We start from the raw sequence: 24,937 nt of genomic DNA, 5'->3' as shown, positions 1-24,937 counted from the left end.
ATATCTGTTTAGAAAAAAAATCCGACAACGAAAAATAGAAAAACAAAAGAATAAGTATATTCAATTAAATTTCTATAAACTCTGCTCTTATTCAAAAAAAAAAAAAACAACGAAAATTTCAAACGTTTATCTTCTAAGGTGTTTACTGTTGGTGCATTCTAGTGTTGTCCTCGCATGATGGACTCTGTGGGTAAGTGGTGTAAAGTAATGATGTATTCTGTCCAAGGTCAATGTCATCTAAGTGAAATGTGGCACTAAAGCGTCTTAAGAACTAGCTCAAGACGTGGTTGCCACAATTTCCCCTTACCCTGTCAAATTCTCTACCCCCTGCGAGCTTACCAAACCCTCACATAAGTACGGTGCTGGACCATCTACATAGCACCAGGTTGCTTGCAACAAAACAAAAACAAAAAAAATAAACATCGTCTTAATCCTGATTCCACTTTTAAAAACTTTGAAGTTCTTAAAAGGAACTCAGAAATCACCGTCAGCACTCACCCCACTGTTTTATCACTCAGGCACATATCGCTCGTTGCTGACAACGGTTGCCCTCGTGACCCTAAATCTGTCGTAGAGAACGAAAATTAAGGAAAGAAGCAGGATAGTAACAAACTGAAAATAGTATGTAGAAAAGAACGTTAAGCAAAAAAAAAATTATAAAAGTTGGAAATGAGCGAAAAGTATACTAAAAAAAAGAAATACGGGAAAAGTTACAATTACTATTGGGCTATACCGTTGGACGCCATTGTTGTGTAACTGCCTGGTACGGGAGAGGAGTGGCGGAGTAGCATGGTAGTAGCCCGGCTGAGGCGCGTCGGCTTTGAGGCGCAGTTCTTGCCACTTCTCCTTTCCCAACAGTTGCATAGCAAAATTTAGGTTCATGCCTGGGGAAATAATTTAAACAAAGGAAGAAAAAGAAATATAGTAAAGCGGATGAAAACCTGTCGGAGTCAGGTGGAGACGTCCCACCCCGCCTGTTCTCAAGATGTGACCAGCCTTCGAATCCTACGATGGCTCCGCTTCCTGACTAATGTCCGTCTCTAAGTCTTTACGTCCCTTCCATTACTTACTCAATTACCCCAACTTACCATCAGTTACCACAAGGGCAACACCTGCACAAATAATTTGAAGTTTTTAGCCAGACATGATTTACCTATGTCTTAACAAAAATCAAAATTTCAGACCATGCATGCAAACTAAATAATAATTATGCAAAACTTTCGTTTTCAAGTTACAATTTATTGATATCAAATATTTCCCGAAAAATAAACCTATATAAACTGTGTGAGAACTATTTATTTATTAAAATAGCCGAACCTAAGGTTTGTAGTCTGACAACACGTAAAATGATTTTTCACCAATTTCCTTTATTGACTACAAAATAAGTTTGTCAAATAAAAACACACTGATACACTAACAACATATATTTTTTATTTGGCACAACAAATGCATTTCGGACAGACCTGCTGTCCATCATCAGCGACGCGCTACTAAAACAAAGAAGTCAAGAATATAAACGAAATAGAAAATATTAGCAATATTATATCAATTACAAAACAACGTACATATGTATGTATTAAACTAAAGAAAAAAGAGGGGAATTTATGTTCCCGTTGTCAGCATTCATGGCAATCTTGGTTTTTGTGATGTAGAGAGATTCGTAAGCGTCTAACTTTCTGTTGTTTTGCACCGCTTTTATTAAATGAAGACTCTCTTCTACAGTGCCGATGCTGTGCTTTGTTGAGCTGTCGTCATTTGTCGTGTGAATATGCGCTGCTACTGCAGACCGATGAATTTGTTTATTGTTGGCGTGCTTTTCGTGTTCTTTGAAACGAACAGAGATTTGCCTTCTAGTTTGTCCAACATATTTTGCATCGCAACCCAGGCAGCTAATTTGGTAAATGCCGCTACGCTCAAGCATTGGGACGGTATCTTTTGTGGAGCCCAAAATGTTTTTCAATTTGTTGTTGTTTGTATATACGATTTTCATTTCATTCTTTTCAAATATGTTCGTTAAATTATTGGTGATAGCAGGAAAATAACTAAATGGTATGCGTGCTAATTTGTTTGTTTTAATTTCTTTATTTTGAGCGAAGAGAGTAGTTAAATTGTTTTTGTAGTGTAAGTTGGAATGTTTTTTTATTAGTTTATCGATGAGTTTCTTGTCAAAGCCATTGGTAGTTGCGAGGTCAATAATTTTTGTATACTCGTTTTTATAATTGATTACGGAGAGTGGTAAATTCACAAGGCGATAAACCAATGAATGAAATGCAGCTATTTTGGTTTGATAGGGGCAGAAAGAATCACTTGTGATTAAACGGTTAGTTGAGGTGGGTTTTCGATAAACCGCATAGTCAATTTTATTGTTCACTCTTGTGCATTTCAAGTCTAAGAAATTTATGGAGTTTTGTTCATCTTCCACTTCAACTGTGAATTTTATGCTGTCGTATTTGTTGTTTATTGTGTCCAATGTGTGTTGAAGTTCTTGTTTTTTAATTATGCAAAACACATCGTCGACGTATCTGATCCAAATTCGAGGTAAGAAACCTGCTTTCAAATCGTTTTCGAATTTGGTCAAGAATGCTTCTGCAATTAGTGGTGACAGTGGGTTTCCCATGCTGGTACCGAAGCCATTAGAATAAAACTTATCTCTGAAGGCAAAACAATTGTGGGACATACAAATCTGGGATGCTTCAATTAAAACTTTTATTTCATCCGGGTTGGCCTGTTTGTTTTCCAGGTGTTTTCGAAGAGACTCTATAGCAATATCAACTGGGATGCTCGGAAACAATGCTGTTACATCGAAGGATGCAAAAATTTCGCCTTCATGGATTTCTATATCTTTGGTCCTGTTAACAAATTCGAAGGTGTTTTTTATGCTGGTACCCTCAAAATTTCCATATTTGCTCAACTCATTTACCAACCATTTTGCGACGCGAACCAACGGTGATGATGTATTGGAGACGATTTTCCGCATCTTTTCTCCTTCCTTGTGGACCTCTGGCAAACCGTACATTTTGGGTACACTAGGATTTGGCACCAAAAAGGCGATTTATTGGTCTTAAAAACTTCGCAAATTTTTTTGATGATTAATTTGGCGTCATTAACCATACGATTAAGCGGGGATCGTTTTAAAGGGTGGAAACCATCTTCTTCGATAGAGAGATGCATTCGGCGGTCGTAGTATTTTTTGTCCATAATAACGACTTTATTACCTTTATCGGACTTCATATAGTAGACGTCCTTCTCTTTTAAGTGTTTAATCGTCTTGATTACTTCTGGTTTCTGACGTTTTTTATGTTTGAGTTTAGCATTTGTTATTGCTTTCATCTTCTACATTCCCGGACATTGTGTGGGGAGTAAAATTTAGACCTCTATTTAATAGATCTAGTTCTTCATCGTTGAACATGGCGGTAGATAGGTTCATTACGAGGTTTTTTACTGGGCGAATTTCGGGGCGGGCTTTTGGGTGTTGACTAAGTTGTTCCTCGATGAGTCTTTTTAATTTTACCGAAGTCATTAGAATAAAACTTATCTCTGAAGGCAAAACAATTGTGGGACATACAAATCTGGGATGCTTCAATTAAAACTTTTATTTCATCCGGGTTGGCCTGTTTGTTTTCCAGTTGTTTTCGAAGAGACTCTATAGCAATATCAACTGGGATGCTCGGAAACAATGCTGTTACATCGAAGGATGCAAAAATTTCGCCTTCATGGATTTCTATATCTTTGGTCCTGTTAACAAATTCGAAGGTGTTTTTTATGCTGGCACCCTCAAAATTTCCATATTTGCTCAACTCATTTACCAACCATTTTGCGACGCGAACCAACGGTGATGATGTATTGGAGACGATTTTCCGCATTTTTTTCCTTCCTTGTGGACCTTTGGCAAACCGTACATTTTGGGTACACTAGGATTTGGCACCAAAAAGGCGTATTTATTGGTCTTAAAAACTTCGCAAATTTTTTTGATGATTAATTTGGCGTCATTAACCATACGATTAAGCGGGGATCGTTTTAAAAGGTGGAAACCATCTTCTTCGATAGAGAGATGCATTCGGCGGTCGTAGTCTTTTTGTCCATAATAACGACTTTATTACCTTTATCGGACTTCATATAGTAGACGTCCTTCTCTTTTGACGACAGCTCAACAAAGCACAGCATCGGCACTGTAGAAGAGAGTCTTCATTTAATAAAAGCGGTGCACAACAACAGAAAGTTAGACGCTTACGAATCTCTCTACATCACAAAAACCAAGATTGCCATGAATGCTGACAACGGGAACATAAATTCCCCTCTTTTTTCTTTAGTTTAATACATACATATGTACGTTGTTTTGTAATTGATATAATATTGCTAATATTTTCTATTTTGTTTATATTCTTGACTCCTTTGTTTTAGTAGCGCGTCGCTGATGATGGACAGCAGGTCTGTCCGAAATGCATTTGTTGTGCCAAATAAAAAATATATGTTGTTAGTGTATCAGTGTGTTTTTTATTTGACAAACTTATTTTGTAGTCAATAAAGGAAATTGGAGAAAAATCATTTTACGTGTTGTCAGACTACAAACCTTAGGTTCGGCTATTTTAATAAATAAATAGTTCTCACACAGTTTATGTAATTATGCAGTCCAAGCAAAAATTGAACCGTTACACTCGCTTGTTAAACAAGAGGGAAAGAATAAAAACTGAAATTTTCTTTTTAAAACAATGCAAGTCACTAAAAGTAATACCCAAATTCGCACATATAAAGTGTAGTGTTTCAAATTCCCGTACGAATCGAGTCTTGGCCCAAGCTAAACAAAACTGGATCACGTATGAAATCGAATACCAATATAACCGTCTCGACTCAACGCAGCTTGAATTATACAGTTTAAATTTGGAGTTAACAAATTCAATGGACAATATCTCGTTTGCAATTTTCATGGAAAACCAACAAAAATTCTTCGAACAATGCCATAACAGCTTCAAGAAAAAGCGCAATATACAGAATGGCAAATTAAAAAGACTCATCGAGGAACAACTTAGTCAACACCCAAAAGCCCGCCCCGAAATTCGCCCAGTAAAAAACCTCGTAATGAACCTATCTACCGCCATGTTCAACGATGAAGAACTAGATCTATTAAATAGAGGTCTAAATTTTACTCCCCACACAATGTCCGGGAATGTAGAAGATGCCATCGTAGATATTGAATCCGCCATTCAGTTCAAACCGTTAAGTACACAAAAGACAATTCGTGAAACAGCAATGAAAGCAATAACAAATGCTAAACCCAAACATAAAAAACGTCAGAAACCAGAAGTAATCAAGACGATTAAACACTTAAAAGAGAAGGACGTCTACTATATGAAGTCCGATAAAGGTAATAAAGTCGTTATTATGGACAAAAAAGACTACGACCGCCGAATCTATCTCTCTATCGAAGAAGATGGTTTCCACCTTTTAAAACGATCTCCGCTTAATCGTATGGTTAATGACGCCAAATTAATCATCAAAAAAATTTGCGAAGTTTTTAAGACCAATAAATACGCCTTTTTGGTGCCAAATCCTAGTGTACCCAAAATGTACGGTTTGCCAAAGGTCCACAAGGAAGGAGAAAAGATGCGGAAAATCGTCTCCAATACATCATCACCGTTGGTTCGCGTCGCAAAATGGTTGGTAAATGAGATGAGCAAATATGGAAATTTTGAGGGTGCCAGCATAAAAAACACCTTCGAATTTGTTAACAGGACCAAAGATATAGAAATCCATGAAGGCGAAATTTTTGCATCCTTCGATGTAACAGCATTGTTTCCGAGCATCCCAGTTGATATTGCTATAGAGTATCTTCGAAAACACCTGGAAAACAAACAGGCCAACCCGGATGAAATAAAAGTTTTAATTGAAGCATCCCAGATTTGTATGTCCCACAATTGTTTTGCCTTCAGAGATAAGTTTTATTCTAATGACTTCGGTACCAGCATGGGAAACCCACTGTCACCACTAATTGCAGAAGCATTCATGACCAAATTCGAAAACGATTTGAAAGCAGAAGGTGTCTTACCTCGAATTTGGATCAGATACGTCGACGATGTGTTTTGCATAATTAAAAAACAAGAACTTCAACACACATTGGACACAATAAACAACAAATACGACAGCATAAAATTCACAGTTGAAGTGGAAGATGAACAAAACTCCATAAATTTCTTAGACTTGAAATGCACAAGAGTGAACAATAAAATTGACTATGCGGTTTATCGAAAACCCACCTCAACTAACCGTTTAATCACAAGTGATTCTTTCTGCCCCTATCAAACCAAAATAGCTGCATTTCATTCATTGGTTTATCGCCTTGTGAATTTACCACTCTCCGTAATCAATTATAAAAACGAGTATACAAAAATTATTGATCTCGCAACTACCAATGGCTTTGACAAGAAACTCATCGATAAACTAATAAAAAAACGTTCCAACTTACACTACAAAAACAATTTAACTACTCTCTTCGCTCAAAATAAAGAAATTAAAACAAACAAATTAGCACGCATGCCATTTAGTTATTTTCCTGCTATCACCAATAATTTAAGGAACATATTTGAAAAGAATGAAATGAAAATCGTATATACAAACAACAACAAATTGAAAAACATTTTGGGCTCCACAAAAGATACTGTCCCAATGCTTGAGCGTAGCGGCATTTACCAAATTAGATGCCTGGGTTGCGATGCAAAATATGTTGGACAAACTAGAAGGCAAATCTCTGTTCGTTTCAAAGAACACGAAAAGCACGCCAACAATAAACAAATTCATCGGTCTGCAGTAGCAGCGCATATTCACACGAAAAATGACGACAGCTCAACAAAGCACAGCATCGGCACTGTAGAAGAGAGTCTTCATTTAATAAAAGCGGTGCACAACAACAGAAAGTTAGACGCTTACGAATCTCTCTACATCACAAAAACCAAGATTGCCATGAATGCTGACAACGGGAACATAAATTCCCCTCTTTTTTCTTTAGTTTAATACACACATATGTACGTTGTTTTGTAATTGATATAATATTGCTAATATTTTCTATTTTGTTTATATTCTTGACTCCTTTGTTTTAGTAGCGCGTCGCTGATGATGGACAGCAGGTCTGTCCGAAATGCATTTGTTGTGCCAAATAAAAAATATATGTTGTTAGTGTATCAGTGTGTTTTTTATTTGACAAACTTATTTTGTAGTCAATAAAGGAAATTGGAGAAAAATCATTTTACGTGTTGTCAGACTACAAACCTTAGGTTCGGCTATTTTAATAAATAAATAGTTCTCACACAGTTTATGTAATTATGCAGTCCAAGCAAAAATTGAACCGTTACACTCGCTTGTTAAACAAGAGGGAAAGAATAAAAACTGACATTTTCTTTTTAAAACAATGCAAGTCACTAAAAGTAATACCCAAATTCGCACATATAAAGTGTAGTGTTTCAAATTCCCATACGAATCGAGTCTTGGCCCAAGCTAAACAAAACTGGATCACGTATGAAATCGAATACCAATATAACCGTCTCGACTCAACGCAGCTTGAATTATACAGTTTACATTTGGAGTTAACAAATTCAATGGACAATATCTCGTTTGCAATTTTCATGGAAAACCAACAAAAATTCTTCGAACAATGCCATAACAGCTTCAAGAAAAAGCGCAATATACAGAATGGCAAATTAAAAAGACTCATCGAGGAACAACTTAGTCAACACCCAAAAGCCCGCCCCGAAATTCGCCCAGTAAAAAACCTCGTAATGAACCTATCTACCGCCATGTTCAACGATGAAGAACTAGATCTATTAAATAGAGATCTAAATTTTACTCCCCACACAATGTCCGGGAATGTAGAAGATGCCATCGTAGATATTGAATCCGCCATTCAGTTCAAACCGTTAAGTACACAAAAGACAATTCGTGAAACAGCAATGAAAGCAATAACAAATGCTAAACTCAAACATAAAAAACGTCAGAAACCAGAAGTAATCAAGACGATTAAACACTTAAAAGAGAAGGACGTCTACTATATGAAGTCCGATAAAGGTAATAAAGTCGTTATTATGGACAAAAAAGACTACGACCGCCGAATGCATCTCTCTATCGAAGAAGATGGTTTCCACCTTTTAAAACGATCCCCGCTTAATCGTATGGTTAATGACGCCAAATTAATCATAAAAAAAATTTGCGAAGTTTTTAAGACCAATAAATACGCCTTTTTGGTGCCAAATCCTAGTGTACCCAAAATGTACGGTTTGCCAAAGGTCCACAAGGAAGGAGAAAAGATGCGGAAAATCGTCTCCAATACATCATCACCGTTGGTTCGCGTCGCAAAATGGTGGTAAATGAGTTGAGCAAATATGGAAATTTTGAGGGTGCCAGCATAAAAAACACCTTCGAATTTGTTAACAGGACCAAAGATATAGAAATCCATGAAGGCGAAATTTTTGCATCCTTCGATGTAACAGCATTGTTTCCGAGCATCCCAGTTGATATTGCTATAGAGTCTCTTCGAAAACACCTGGAAAACAAACAGGCCAACCCGGATGAAATAAAAGTTTTAATTGAAGCATCCCAGATTTGTATGTCCCACAATTGTTTTGCCTTCAGAGATAAGTTTTGTTCTAATGACTTCGGTACCAGCATGGGAAACCCACTGTCACCACTAATTGCAGAAGCATTCATGACCAAATTCGAAAACGATTTGAAAGCAGAAGGTGTCTTACCTCGAATTTGGATCAGATACGTCGACGATGTGTTTTGCATAATTAAAAAACAAGAACTTCAACACACATTGGACACAATAAACAACAAATACGACAGCATAAAATTCACAGTTGAAGTGGAAGATGAACAAAACTCCATAAATTTCTTAGACTTGAAATGCACAAGAGTGAACAATAAAATTGACTATGCGGTTTATCGAAAACCCACCTCAACTAACCGTTTAATCACAAGTGATTCTTTCTGCCCCTATCTAACCAAAATAGCTGCATTTCATTCATTGGTTTATCGCCTTGTGAATTTACCACTCTCCGTAATCAATTATAAAAACGAGTATACAAAAATTATTGATCTCGCAACTACCAATGGCTTTGACAAGAAACTCATCGATAAACTAATAAAAAAACATTCCAACTTACACTACAAAAACAATTTAACTACTATCTTCGCTCAAAATAAAGAAATTAAAACAAACAAATTAGCACGCATACCATTTAGTTATTTTCCTGCTATCACCAGTAATTTAACGAACATATTTGAAAAGAATGAAATGAAAATCGTATATACAAACAACAACAAATTGAAAAACATTTTGGGCTCCACAAAAGATACTGTCCCAATGCTTGAGCGTAGCGGCATTTACCAAATTAGCTGCCTGGGTTGCGATGCAAAATATGTTGGACAAACTAGAAGGCAAATCTCTGTTCGTTTCAAAGAACACGAAAAGCACGCCAACAATAAACAAATTCATCGGTCTGCAGTAGCAGCGCATATTCACACGACAAATGACGACAGCTCAACAAAGCACAGCATCGGCACTGTAGAAGAGAGTCTTCATTTAATAAAAGCGGTGCACAACAACAGAAAGTTAGACGCTTACGAATCTCTCTACATCACAAAAACCAAGATTGCCATGAATGCTGACAACGGGAACATAAATTCCCCTCTTTTTTCTTTAGTTTAATACATACATATGTGCGTTGTTTTGTAATTGATATAATATTGCTAATATTTTCTATTTTGTTTATATTCTTGACTCCTTTGTTTTAGTAGCGCGTCGCTGATGATGGACAGCAGGTCTGTCCGAAATGCATTTGTTGTGCCAAATAAAAAATATATGTTGTTAGTGTATCAGTGTGTTTTTTATTTGACAAACTTATTTTGTAGTCAATAAAGGAAATTGGAGAAAAATCATAAACCTATATACCTATCTCGAAAACCTATTCTCTTTATGCAATTATTATTATATGAATTAGAATCAATTATTATTTCTACCTACTAATACTTATTCTAATTATATACAATTAACTTTTCCTTTCTTTCGCGTACTTTATATTCTAATTTTTAGATCCGGCGTAATATCCATCTAAACAGTTGTGCACAATCATACGTATAACATATGTATATCTGGACGCTTGTGTGTGCGCTCACACCCAAAAAAATGTTAAAATAACTATATGTATGGGTGTGTGTACTTTAATCTGAGGTTGTAATTTACAAATGTACACACGTTGGTTAAGATTTTTTTTAAACGGCTTTATTTAGCTTGACTTGACAGGCTGGTTGTTTGGTTGGCTGGTTGGCGGCTCTTACGAATTTTGTAATTGAAATTTAAGTAACTTCCCGATAAGCTACAAGCTTGAAACTTGGGATATAGTTCAGAACCCGATGACAATGCAATAATAAAAATCGCCGCTATGTGGGGCAAAGATCGAGATATTCACAAAAATCGTATTTGTGGTCCGATTTGGCTCATATTTGGAACACGTAATACATACAAGAGTAAAAAGCGACCTATGAGAAAAATCACCGCTAGGTGGCGCAAGGATCGAGATATTCACAAAAATCGTATTTGTGGTCCGATTTCGCTCATATTTGGACAACATAATACATACAAGAATAGAAAGCGACCTATGAAAAAAAAATCGCCGCTAGGTGGCGCAAGGATTGAGATATTCACAAAACTCGTATTTTTGGCCCGATTTGGCTCATATTTTGAACACATCATACATACGAGAATAGAAAGCGACCTATGAAAAGACTCGCCGCTAGGTGCCGCAAAGATCGAGATATTCAAAAAAAAAATCGTATTTGTGGCCCGATTTTGTCCATATTTGGAACACATAATATACATATGAATAGAAAGCGACCTATGACGTCCGATTTGGCTCATATTTGGAACAAATATTACATACAGAAATTACGGTAGAAGTGACACCAAAATATTTTGGAGTTGGAGGTGGGAAAAACATACGTGGCGCAGAGTCGAGTAAAGTCTTTGGAAGGATTATGTATTGAGGACTTAGAATGTAACAAAGTGTCAGGAAAGAGGTCGTGTAATAAGGAGTCACTAAATGAACTAAATAGAATGAGAAATAATAGGCAATTAAATAAAGACTAAAAACTTGAAAATAAAATAATTAAAAAAATTTTTTTAAGTTAAACGGTTTTATTGAAAACAATACTTACATGAAGTAATAATTATACTATAGGCTAGAAAATAATTAGGTAGGTCCTAGGTACTAGTCATCACACTCTTCATCAATCTTGGGCGTTGATCAGACAAATAAAAGCGTTGGACGCGTCAAATTTCTATTGATAGTTATATATAAGACCAACTGAACCTTAATCAGGTTATGCTACGCCTCAGATTTTAGAAATTTCACGCGCCCAACGCTTTTATTTAATTGTCTGATCAACGCCCTAGATTGATGAGGAGTGTGATGACTAGTACCTAGGACCTACCTAATTATTTTCTAGCTTTTAGTATTATTATTACTTCATGTAAGTATTGTTTTCAATAAAACCGTTTAACTTAAAATTTTTATTTATTATTTTATTTCTTTTATGAAAAACTCACCTCGCCCAGAACTCCGAATTGGTATCAAATCGTTGTGTGGAGCTGAAAGAAAAAAAATAAAGACAAACAACATATGCAGAATAATGGAATTTTTATCCTGTTATAGGTCTTTGGCCGATTGACCGTGGTCACGGCTAATACTACGCACAAGTGTCTTTTGCTATTAGTTTTGCGTATCGGTTCAATGCATGTGCACACTTTTATACACATTCTACAAAAATTCGAAATAATAAAAAAATCGCGGAAACAAAATTAAGTCGAATTAGAATTACTTTTTGAGTAGAGAAAAAAAAATTTTTTTTTTAACCGCGAAAATAACAGTAAAAATGCCGAGTGGATATTACCTGAAAATTAAAAGTGGACCAGAAAAGTATTAATTGTGAATTCAAAAAAGATTTAGACAACAAAAATTTAAACGAAAAATTAATATTACAATTCGAAAAAAAATTATTGTTTGTGAATAAATTTTTGTGAGAGGCTCATGCACATACAAATAGATATGCCTGTGTAGGGCTGGGTACGAATACCTCAAAATTAATGTGACTGTCGGCAAAAATAATAATATGCTAACTGTGAAAAGGTAAGAAAAATTAAGGATAAAAAGAAAAACTCATACGAATTAAATTACAGAACTAATAATAAAAAATTAACAAATTCATAAAAATTCAAAATTTCCAAATAACTCTTTTTCTTTTCAAAAACAAAAATAATAATAATGGTTGTACGGCCTAATATAATAAATATAAATTTAAGTAATGGTGAGTAAAAAAAAATATTCAAGCTGGCGAGCGCGCTCCCAATGAGTCGCGCTTAACTTCTCTCCCTCTCAGATTCTTTCGGTGATAGTATTAGTGGTATGGTGGGTTTCCGTTGCCAAAATTTGTTGTGTTGTGAGTATAAAAGTGTTTTATATTACCTCTTGGTGGTTTTGTGAAAAAATGTATGGTGTTGCGTGGTTTGGGTTGTATGTTTGGACTCGAATGTAGCTTTGTATGAAGTTTTTTGGCTGTTATGTGTGCGTGTTTGTGTGTGCGGGTGTTGGTCGATTCTGGCGTGAATCCGTGTGGACGCTTTTGGCCAATATATCTTTGGCGGCCAACCAAATATTATAAATATTAATTTTAGGTTTTAAGGATAAAAATATTATTTAATTTATTTGATATTTTTAAAATATTATTATCAAAAATTTTATTTTTGAAGTATTAAAAAATTTTCATTTATTTGATGTTTAAAATTTTATTAATCAAAAATTTTCATTTTGATATTACCAAAATTTTCATTTTTAAAAACTTATTCGATAACAAAATATTCAAAATGTAAAGTATAAGATACAAAGTTAATAATTTAATAATAAATAATAAACGCTATATTTTCTCCCCCTCCAACAAACAAATTATTAATTAATATTAAATGTAACCTTTTTTTGTTTTTTGTTGTTTAATGTATTTGTATTTAAACTAGTGTTAATAAGTATCTTTGCTAGTTTAAGTAAAACAATCGAAATCTTTTTAATAGTATTTTTGTATTGAGTTGTAAATGTTTTATGTTTCTTAGAAGTAACTTTAAAAGGTCCTTCAGAAGGTGATTCTAAATTAGATTTACGAAGAACTTTAACAAAAACATACTCACAATTTTCAAATTTTTTAGGAACGAAAAAGTTTTCTTTGTTATGATGAAAAACTTTAGAACGAACAAGCGAAAAATATTCTCTTATCTTTTGAAGAGCGTCATTAGAAAAATCATGTTCTTTATTACTATTTGAAACAATTAATTCACCAGGTATTCTAAGTGTGTCAAATATGAACCAAACCGGACCACAAATACGATTTTTGGGAATATCTCGATCCTTGCGCCACCTAGCGGCGATTTTTTTCATAGGTCGCTTTCTCTTCTTGTATGTATTATGTTATCCAAATATGAGCCAAATCGGACCACAAATACGATTTTTGTGAATATCTCGATCCTTGCGCTACCTAGCGGCGATTTTATTCTTATTATTGCATTGTCATCGGGTTCTGAACTATATTCCAAGTTTCAAGCTTGGAGCTTATCGGGAAGTTACTTAAAGTTCAATTACAAAATTCGTTCACAACGGCCGTCCATGCGGCCGTGCGGCCTGCCTGTATAGTCAAGCTAAATAAAACCGTTTAAAAACGCTTGTATGATACTAATCCAAAAAAAATTAAAAACAAGCTTAAAGATTAGAAAGATTATGAATTTCATTAATTGTTTCGGGTTTAAAAAAACTATTGTGCGGAATGACAGCAAAAAATTCAAACAAAAAAAAAAAAAAACGAATCCAAGAAAAATTCTTAAAGTATATATAAACAAGTAAGGAAGGTTAAGTTCGGGTGTAACCGAACATTACATACTCATTTGAGAGCTATGGTGACAACATAAGGGAAAATAACCATGTAGGAAAATGAACCGAGGGAAACCCTGGAATGTGTTTGTATGACATGTGTATCAAATGAAAGGCATTAAAGAGTATTTTATGAGGGAGTGGGCCATAGTTCTATAGGTGGACGCCATTTAGGGATATAGCCATAAAGGTGGATCAGGGTTGACTCTAGAATGCGTTTGTACGATATGGGTATCAAATGAAAGGTGTTAATGAGTATTTTAAAAGGGAGTGGTCCTTAGTTCCATAGGTGGACGCCGTTTCGAGATATCGCCACAAAGGTGGATCAGGGGTGACATTAGAACTTGTTTATACAATATGAGCATCAAACGAATAGTGTTAATGATTATTTTAAAAGGGAGTGGGCCTTAGTTCCATAGGTGGACGCCGTTTCGAAATATCGCCACAAAGGTGGACCAGGGGTGACTCTAGAATGTGTTTGTACGATATGGGTATCAAATTAAAGGTATTAATGAGGGTTTTAAAAGGGAGTGGTGGTTGTTATATAGGTGGTCGCCTTTTCGAGATATCGCCATAAAGGTGGACCAGGGGTGACTCTAGATTGCGTTTGTACGATATGGGTATCAAATGAAAGGTGTTAATGAGTATTTTAAAAGGGAGTAATCCTCAGTTCCATAGGTGGACGCCGTTTCGAGATATCGCCATAAAGGTGGACCAGGGGTGACCCTAGAATTTGTTTGTACAATATGGGTATCAAACGAATGGTGTTAATGAGTATTTTAAAAGGGAGTAATCCTTAGTTCCATAGGTGGACGCCGTTTCGAAATATCGCCATAAAGGTGCACCAGGGGTGACTCTAGAATGTGTTTGTACGATATGGGTATCAAATTAAAGGTATTAATGAGGGTTTTAAAAGGGAGTGGTGGTTGTTGTATAGGTGGTCGCCTTTTCGAGATATCGCCATAAAGGTGGACCAGGGGTGACTCTAGAATGCGTTTGACCGATATGGGTATCAAATGAAAGGTGTTAATGAGTATTTTAAAAGGGAGTAATCCTCAGTTCTATAGGTGGACGCCGTTTCGAAATATCGCCATAAAGGTGGACCAGGGGTGACTCTAGAATGTGTTTGTACGATATGGGTATCAAATTAAAGGTATTAATGAGGGTTTTAAAAGGGAGTGGTGGTTGTTGTATAGGTGGTCGCTTTTTCGAGATATCGCCATAAAGGTGGAACAGGGGTACCTCTAGAATGCGTTTGTACGATATGGGTATCAAATGAAAGGTGTTAATGAGTATTTTAAAAGGCAGTAATCCTCAGTTCCATAGGTGGACGCCGTTTCGAGATATCGCCATAAAGGTGGACCAGGGGTGACTCTAGAATGTGTTTGTACGATATGGGTATCAAATTAAAGGCATTAATGAGGGTTTTAGAAGGGAGTGGTGGTTGTTGTATAGGTGGTCGCCTTTTCGAGATATCGCCATAAAGGTGGACCAGGGGTGACTCTAGAATGCGTTTGTACAATATGGGCATCAAACGAATGGTGTTAATAAGTGTTTTAAAAGGGAGTAATCCTTAGTTCCATAGGTGGACGCCGTTTCGAAATATCGCCTTAAAGGTGGACCAGGGGTGACTCTAGAATGTGTTTGTACGATATGGGTATCAAATTAAAGGTATTAATGAGGGTTTTAAAAGGGAGTGGTGGTTGTTGTATAGGTGGTCGCCTTTTCGAGATATCGCCATAAAGGTGGACCAGGGGTGACTCTAGAATGCGTTTGTACGATATGGGTATCAAATGAAAGGTGTTAATGAGTATTTTAAAAGGGAGTAATCCTCAGTTCCATAGGTGGACGCCGTTTCGAAATATCGCCATAAAGGTGGACCAGGGGTGACTCTAGAATGTGTTTGTACGATATGGGTATCAAATTAAAGGTATTAATGAGGGTTTTAAAAGGGAGTGGTGGTTGTTATATAGGTGGTCGCCTTTTCGAGATATCGCCATAAAGGTGGACCAGGGGTGACTCTAGAATGCGTTTGTACGATATGGGTATCAAATGAAAGGTGTTAATGAGTATTTTAAAAGAGAGTAATCCTCAGTTCCATAGGTGGACGCCGTTTCGAGATATCGCCATAAAGGTGGACCAGGGGTGACCCTAGAATTTGTTTGTACAATATGAGTATAAAAAGAAAGGTGTTAATGAGTATTTTAAAAGGGAGTAATCCTCAGTTCCATAGGTGGACGCCGTTTCGAGATATCGCCATAAAGGTGGACCAGGGGTGACCCTAGAATTTGTTTTCACAATATGGGTATCAAAAGAAAGGTGCTAATGAGTTTTTTAAAAGGGAGTAATCCTTAGTTCCATAGGTGGACGCCGTTTCGAGTTATCGCCATAAAGGTGGGCCAGGGGTGACTCTAGAATTCGTTTGTGCAATATGGTTATCAAACGAAAGGAGTTAATGAGTATTTTTAAAAGGGAGTGGGCCTTCGTTCTATAGGTGTTCGCCTTTTCGAGATATTGCCATAAAGGTGGACCAGGGGTGACTTTATAATATGTTTGTACGATATGGGTATCAAATGAAAGGTGTTAATGAGTATTTTAAAAGGGCGTGGGGCTTAGTTCTATAGGTGGACGCCTTTTCGAGATATCGCCATAAAGGTGGACCAGGGGTGACTCTAGAATGAGTTTGTACGATATGGGTATCAAACGAATGGTGTTAATGAGTATTTTAAAAGGGAGTAATCCTTAGTTCCATAGGTGGACGCCGTTTCGAAATATCGCCATAAAGGTGGACCAGGGGTGACTCTAGAATGTGTTTGTACGATATGGGTATCAAATTAAAGGTATTAATGAGGGTTTTAAAAGGGAGTGGTGGTTGTTATATAGGTGGTCGCCTTTTCGAGATATCGCCATAAAGGTGGACCAGGGGTGACTCTAGAATGCGTTTGTACGATATGGGTATCAAATGAAAGGTGTTAATGAGTATTTTAAAAGAGAGTAATCCTCAGTTCCATAGGTGGACGCCGTTTCGAGATATCGCCATAAGGGTGGACCAGGGGTGACCCTAGACTTTGTTTCTACAATATGAGTATCAAAAGAAAGGTGTTAATGAGTATTTTAAAAGGGAGTAATCCTTAGTTCCATAGGTGGACGCCGTTTCGAGATATCGCCATAAAGGTGGACCAGGGGTGACCCTAGAATTTGTTTTCACAATATGGGTATCAAAAGAAAGGTGTTAATGAGTTTTTTAAAAGGGAGTAATCCTTAGTTCCATAGGTGGACGCCGTTTCGAGTTATCGCCATAAAGGTGGGCCAGGGGTGACTCTAGAATTCGTTTGTGCAATATGGTTATCAAACGAAAGGAGTTAATGAGTATTTTTAAAAGGGAGTGGGCCTTCGTTCTATAGGTGTTCGCCTTTTCGAGATATTGCCATAAAGGTGGACCAGGGGTGACTTTGTAATATGTTTGTACGATATGGGTATCAAATGAAAGGTGTTAATGAGTATTTTAAAAGGGCGTGGGGCTTAGTTCTATAGGTGGACGCCTTTTCGAGATATCGCCATAAAGGTGGACCAGGGGTGACTCTAGAATGAGTTTGTACGATATGGGTATCAAATTAAAGGTATTAATGAGAGTTTTAAAAGGGAGTGGCCCTTAGTTGTATATGTGAAAGCGTTTTCCAGATATCGACCAAAATGTGGACCAGGGTGACCCAGAACATCATCCGTTGGATACCGCTAATTTATTTATATATGTCATACCTGCCAAGATTTTAAGGGTTTTTTATTTCGCCCTGCAGAACTTTTTCATTTTCTTCTACTTAATATGGTGGGTGTCACAACCATTTTATAAAGTTTTTTCTAAAGTTATATTTCGCGTCAATAAAACAATCCAATTACCTGACCATGTTTCATCCCTTTTTCCGTATTTGGTATAGAATTATGGCATTTTTTTCATTTTTCATAATTTTCGATATCGAAAAAGTGGGCGTGGTCATAGTCGGATTTCGTTCATTTTTCATACCAAGGTAAAGTGAGTTCAAGTAAGCACGTGAACTAAGTTCATTAAAGATATGTCGATTTTTGCTCAAGTTATCGTGTTAACGGCCATGCGGAAGGACAGACGGACGACTGTGTATGGGCGTGTCATCAACCGATTTCGCCCATTTTCACAGAAAACAGTTATCGTCATAAAATCTATGCCCCTGCCAAATTTCAAAAGGATTGGTTAATTTTTGTTCGACTTATGGCGTTAAAAGTATCCTAGACAAATTAAATGAAAAAGGGCGGAGCCACGCCCATTTTTAAAATTTCTTTAATTTTTGTATTTTGTTGCACCATATCATTACTGGAGTTGAATGTTGACATAATTTACTTATATACTGTAAAGATATTAAATTTTTTGTTAAAATTTTACTTTAAAAAATTTTTTTTTTAAAGTAGGCGTGCTCCTTCTCCGATTTTGCTAATTTTTATTAAGCGTACATATAGTAATAGGAGTAACGTTCCTGCCAAATTTCATCATGATATATTCAACGACTGCCAAATTACAGCTTGCAAAAGTTTTAAATTACCTTCTTTTAAAAGTGGGCGGTACCACGCCCATTGTCCAAAATTTTACTAATTTTCTTTTCTGCGTCATAAGTTCAACTCATCTACCAAGTTTTGTCGCTTTATCTGTCTTTTGTAATGAATTATCGCACTTTTTCGGTTTTTCGAAATTTTCGATATCGAAAAAGTGGGCGTGGTTATAGTCCGATATCGTTCATTTTAAATAGCGATCTGAGATGAGTGCTCAGGAACCTACGTACCAAATTTCATCAAGATACCTCAAAATTTACTCAAGTTATCGTGTTAACGCACGGACGGACGGACGGACATGGCTCAATAAAATTTTTTTTCGATCCTGATTATTGTGATATATGGAAGTCTATATCTATCTCGATTCCTTTATATATGTACAACCAACCGTTATCCAATCAAACTTAATATACTCTGTGAGCTCTGCTCAGCTGAGTATAAAAATGCAAATATAATAATAATAAATTTTTCAAAGACTTCTTCAAAACGCTAGAGAAACTCTAAAAAACAATTGTTGTAGATAAAACCTCAAAAAGTAGCAATAAAACCATGAAAATATATAAAAATTCAGAAAAGTATTTCCTGGAATACGTTTGTGTTTCACAATAACCTAAAAAGTAAAAAAAAAGCTTCAAATAAGTGTTAAAAAAAATATAATAATAAACCTATCAGACCAATTCTAAATATTCTCGCGGAATTTTGTTCTCGCGGATTTTTTTATTCCCGCGGAAAAATTCCTCCAATTCTGTTCTCCTAGGGAGAACAATAATTGGGGAATAGGAATTTCGAATTTTCGAAGTCAGCTGTTTTGTTAATTGAAATTTCGTTGCACATTTCTTATTTTGTTTAAAAAATTGAAAAGTTTAATTATTGTTGCAAATTTGTTGGAAATTAAGAAATAAAATATAAACATTGCAGAGTATTTATTGCATTTCATGTGGTATTCACTGAAATGAGTAATGAATTGGTGCCACAGCAACATCAACAGCGGAACATAAGAAGAAGACGGTCGCATAACACAAATCTGTCGGAGTTGCCTGCTTTCATTCAGCAAAGCAATTTTCTGGCGGCCAAGTTGAGTTGAATTCGTCCTTCATCATATGCCAAAATCTATTTATTTTATTTTTGCCGAGTCTTTGATGGGCAGCGGTTTGTCAAGCGTCACGATCTGAGACTGCTCAGCTACAGAAGAAATTTCATCAGCCAAGCGTAATACTTAAAGAGAACAGAAGCAAACGTATTATACATTAATTTAGAGAGGTGAGAACAATCTTTTTTATAGAAAAAAGGGAGTCCGAGCTATCAAATGTGTTTGAGTGAGAGTTATAATCTTAGCATAAACGCCGAAAAGGTTCATTTTGTTCGAAATTCGTTCTACATTGTTTCAGCAGAAGAGGTTTGAAGTGTCTCGATGTCCGAGAGGGAACGCAAAAGTTCACTTCATTCAGAAGGAATGGGCTCGAAATTGATCCATTTAAAAGTTTTGTCATAAATATCACACCAAGCATTTCCCTACGACTAGCAAGAGTTGGAAGATTGATAAGCTTTAATCGATTAGTATAAGGTGGAAGATTAGTTAAAGAGTCCCATTGGAAATTTCTTAAGGCAAATAGTAAAAATTGTTTTTGTATTGATTCGAGACTGTCTGCATGGACTTGATAACGCGGATTCCAAATTATCGAGCCGTATTCTAATATTGGCCTAACTAATGTTGTAAAAAGTGCTTTAGTTATGTAAGGGTCGTTAAATTCTTTTGACCACCGTTTAACAAATGCAAAAACACCTTTACCTTTATTCACTGTAGCATTAATATGAAGATTGAAACTAAGTTTGGAATCCATCATGACTCCCAAGTCAATAAAATTATTTACAGTTTCTAGACTATAGTTGTTAATTGTATATGAAGCTGGTGGCGAAACTCTCCGAGAAAAACACATGAATTTACATTTTTTGAGATTGAGCGGCATATAATTTACATTGCACCAGGTAACCAAGTGATTTAAATCCATTTGAAGCAAGGAATGTTCCTCAACCGAGGCACATGATTTGAAAAGTTTTACATCGTCTGCGTACATCAAGATTTTTGAGTATTTAATTGTACCAGATATATCGTTTATGAACAACAAGAACAGAATCGGACCAAGATGGCTGCCCTGAGGAACACCAGAAGAAACATTGATGACCCCAGAAAGTGTATTTTTAAAGATTACTTTTTGCGTACGATAACCAAGATACGAAGAAATCCAACATATAAGACGGGGTTGAAAACCGAGTTGACTGAGCTTATGAATAAGTAATGGGTGTGATACTTTGTCGAAAGCTTTACTGAAATCGGTGTAAATTACATCAGTGTGAAGGCCTTTTCTAAATCCATTAGAAACGTGGGTGGTAAATTCTAGTAAATTGGTGATAGGTGATTTGCCCTTACAGAACCCATGCTGCGAGCTTGCAATTATGGGGGAAATAGGGAATGTTAGGTGGTGGGTAACAATAGCCTCAAATAACTTTGGGATAGCGGATAACTTTGCTATGCCCCGGTAGTTTTCTATTGAAGACCTGCTTCCATTTTTATGAAGTGGAATAAGAAAGGATTCCTTCCATATTGTTGGGAAAACGCCATAAATTAAAGATAAATTAAATAAATCTGTTAGCGGTTGATAGATGTTTGCGGCACATTTTTTAAGAAAGTGTGTCGGGATCCTGTCGGGGCCGTATGAATATGATACTTTTAAAGTTTTTAAATAAGATAATACATCTTCTGAAGATATAAATGGAGCTCTGATTGAATAACATGAGTCAATATGGTATGGGTATTCATTAGGAGGAACGTTGGTCTCAATAGAGTAATTTGATTTGAAAAATTCCGCAAAGAAGTCGGCGATCTCTTGATCATCGCTGGAAATATTATCTTGGAATTTCATGGATGATGGAAACCCTTTCACCCTGCGTTTAGAGTTTACGAATCCGTAAAATGCCTTCGGGTTGCAAGTTATATTTCTTTTCATTTTACAAAGATAAGCTTTGTAACACTTTTTGTTCAATTGAAAATACTTGCAGCGTAGAATCGAGTACTGTAAGTAATGGTTATGTAAACCCGTCTTTTTGAACAACTTGAAAGATCGAGACTTTTTATTCTTTAAAATTTTCAGCTCTTTAGTGAACCATACTTGGCTTGTATCGGAATGTACACAAATCCGCTTAGGTACGTATTTTTCAAAAAGACAGTAAATGGTATTGTAAAAGTGAGAAACGCTTTGCTCCACATCAGCATTAAATGTTGGCCACACTATTCGAGATAGATCACGATTTAATTTTTTAAAATTGGCCTTCGCAAAGTCGAAGCGATAACTGGAGTCGTATCGTTTATTTCCGCTGTTACAAGCATAATTTACAACTTCGTAAACTATTTTGAGGGAAGGGTGGTAAGCATCTTCAGGTTCAATAATGGGTTCGCATCGACTAATGGAATATTTAGATTCATCATCCACAAAGGCTAAATCCAACACTCTTCCGAATTTATTCGATTGGATGTTGATTTGTTGAAGGCACAGCTCAGACATTCCGTCTAGAAATTCATTGTTGGAAGACTTTGACGAAACTGGTACGATATTAAAGTCAGAGATGCACCATGATATGTGTGGCATATTGAAGTCACCCAAGACAATAATGGAATCGGAAGGCTTTAGCATCGAATTAACAGTTCTTAGCAAGGAAATGTGATTCATATAAACGGACAGTTCAGAAGATGGCGGGATATAACAGATGGCCAAATAAATGTGGATATTTGCTAGTTGTGTGCGTATGCACAAGAACTCAGTTGTATCGGTGGCGGTTACGCAAATCTCTTCAGATGGTATTGAAGAGTGTACAGCAAGCAGAACCCCACCTCCAACCCTGTTCAGGCGGTCATTCCGATATATCTGGTAGTCATTACAGAGGATCTCTGAGTTAAAAACATGAGGTTTCAGCCAGGTTTCGGTTAAAGCAATTATATCGTAGCTTGAGTTAAATGATTTTAAAAACAGTTCTGTTAACTTGGTGTTTAAGCCTCTAACATTTTGGTAAAGTATATCTAAAGCAGATTTTTCGTTCAGTTTTTTGACTCAGTGTTATTAACAGGGATCTTTGCCAAGTTTGGAACACTCTTATTCCGCCTATATTCAAATTCCCGCACAAGTGCCCCAGAGGGCCAAAAATCGTTACTCAAGATAGTGTCAAAATGGTCAATAGGTACATCTAATCTAAAGGAAGATACGTTTCTTTCATAACTAAAATTAAATTTCCGAATTGTTACGTCATGGGTTTTCCTTTTTGAGAAGATATACGATTTCAGATCCTCCTCAGTAGTATCCCTGTCGAATCTTGACACGAATATCGATTTTTTAGGAGGGACTACAACCAACTTCCTAGTTCCAGGCTCAGTCGCCTGAGAACGGTTTGCAGGTTCAATATTTTTTCTAGCTGCTAGTTTTGTTGGAGGTGCCTTTGATGTTGAAGGCTCTACTGTAAGAGGACTTGGAGATGCTAAGTTTATTAATTCTATCGTGCTAGGTGTAGGAACGATTGGGTTCTGGATGTTTTGAACGGGGTCTAGGGTCAATACGCCAGCCGAGACATCAGTTCGTTTTCGTTTGCTGTCACGACTGTCGCTGTTAGCATTAGCAGCTGAATCGGTAATACATTTGAAAGTTTTAAACAAGTTTTCATAATACTTGAATTTATCCCCTAATGTAGAAAGTTCCTTACCGATTTCGGAGAATGCGTTTCGGGTATGTTTGAAAAGCTTAAAAAGATCCACTTCGGTGGATCTGCATTTCAAGCACGACCAACGCACACCCTTGTTATCGTTGACGTTTAAGCCTTATTAAAAAATCCTTGCGCAATTTCTGGATGGCTGCATCAAATTTGTATACCAAGAGCTCTACCGTTGCTTATGATATACTTTTCAACTTAAAATAAAGAATATTGGGGTTGTAGTTGTTGTTGTATTAGAAGTGAGAATATTGTGGTAGAATATAAATACATCTTTTAGCACAAATTTGTACAAATAAGTGTTCTTTCTTAAAATAACCAATTTCCCTTAACTATTTTGATGCATTCCCTTTAATTTAACAAGTGAAAAAATTCCTATGAAATGGCAGAGAAATCTCCCTCTCCCTCACATTCATAATACCTACTTTTCTCCCATAACCGGTTTCCGCTTTTTCGAACATTGTTCAGAATAGGAGGAAAGGGAGAAGTGAAAAAACTCACAAGGAATTTTTATTTAGAATACGAGGAATGGGAGAAGGGAGAAAACTCGCACGGAATTTTCGTTTAGAATTGGGCTGTATATGTTTAGAAAAAAACTTCGACAACGAAAAATAGAAAAACAAAAGACTAAGTCTATTCAATTAAATTTCTAAAAACTTTACTCTTATTCAAAAAAAAAAAAAAAATGAAAATTTCAAAAGCTTATCTTCTTCTAATGTATTTACTGTTGGTGCATTCTAGTGTTGTCCTCGCCTAATGGACTCTGTGGGTAAGTTGGGTAATCCCCTCTTAGTTATGAAATGTCGCACTACTGGTTAAGAACTAGCTCAAGACGTGGTTGCCACAATTCCCCCTTACCCTGTCAAATTCTCTACCCCCTGCAAGCTTACCAAAACCTCACATACGTACGGTGCTGGACCATCCGCATGGCACCTGGTTGCTTACAACAAAACAACAACAAAAAAATAAACATCGTCTTAAAGTACCGCCGATGACTCCTGATACCACTTTTAAAAACTTTAAAGTTCTAAAAAGGAACTCAGAAATCACCGCCAGCACTCCCCCCACTGTTTTATCACTCAGGCACATATCGCTCGTTGCTGACAACAAGCGATGTTGCCCTCGTGACCCTAGATCTGTCCGAGAGAAGGAAAATTAAGGAAACAAGCAGGATAGTAACAAGCTGAAAGTAGTATGTAGAAAAGAACGTTAAGCAAAAAAAATGTATAAAAGTTGGAAATGAGCGAAAAATAGACTAAAAAAAAGAAATATGGGAAAAGTTACGGGAGAGGAGTGGCGGAGTGGCATGGTAGTAGCCCGGCTGAGGCTCTTCGGCTTTGAGCGTGGTTCTTGCCACTTTTCCTTTCCCAACAGTTGCATAGCAAAATTTAAGTTCATACCTGGGGAAATAATTTAAACAAAGGAAGAAAAAGAAATATAGTAAAGCGGATGAAAACCTGTCGGAGTCAGGTGGAGACGTCCCGCCCCTCCTGTTCTCAGGATGTGACCAGCCTTCGAATTCTACGATGGCTCCGCTTCCCGAGTAGAGTTACCTTTATCCTGACTAATGTCCGTCTCTAAGTCTTTACGTCCCTTCCATTACTTACTCAATTACCCCAACTTACCATCAGTTACCACAAGGGCAACACCTGCAC

The 24,937-nt window shown here is 36.4% G+C and overlaps 1 protein-coding gene and 1 pseudogene across 5 annotated transcripts in view; one reads left to right on the top strand and one right to left on the bottom strand.

Annotated features, from left to right (window-relative positions):
• Positions 1–3,330, bottom strand: part of LOC137235726 (ribosome-binding protein 1-like) — a 45,705-nt pseudogene extending 42,375 nt beyond the window's left edge.
• LOC137235728 (eukaryotic translation initiation factor 4 gamma 3-like) overlaps positions 1–24,937 on the top strand; it is a 938,449-nt gene that overhangs the window by 708,809 nt on the left and 204,703 nt on the right. The gene's annotated exons all lie outside the window — the stretch shown is intronic.

The sequence above is a fragment of the Eurosta solidaginis genome, unplaced genomic scaffold (genome assembly GCF_040869045.1).
Source record: "Eurosta solidaginis isolate ZX-2024a unplaced genomic scaffold, ASM4086904v1 ctg00001057.1, whole genome shotgun sequence".
Lineage (NCBI taxonomy): Eukaryota > Metazoa > Arthropoda > Insecta > Diptera > Tephritidae > Eurosta > Eurosta solidaginis.
The sequence above is the reverse complement of the archived record's forward strand: the minus strand, read 5'-3'. Positions and strand labels throughout refer to the sequence as shown.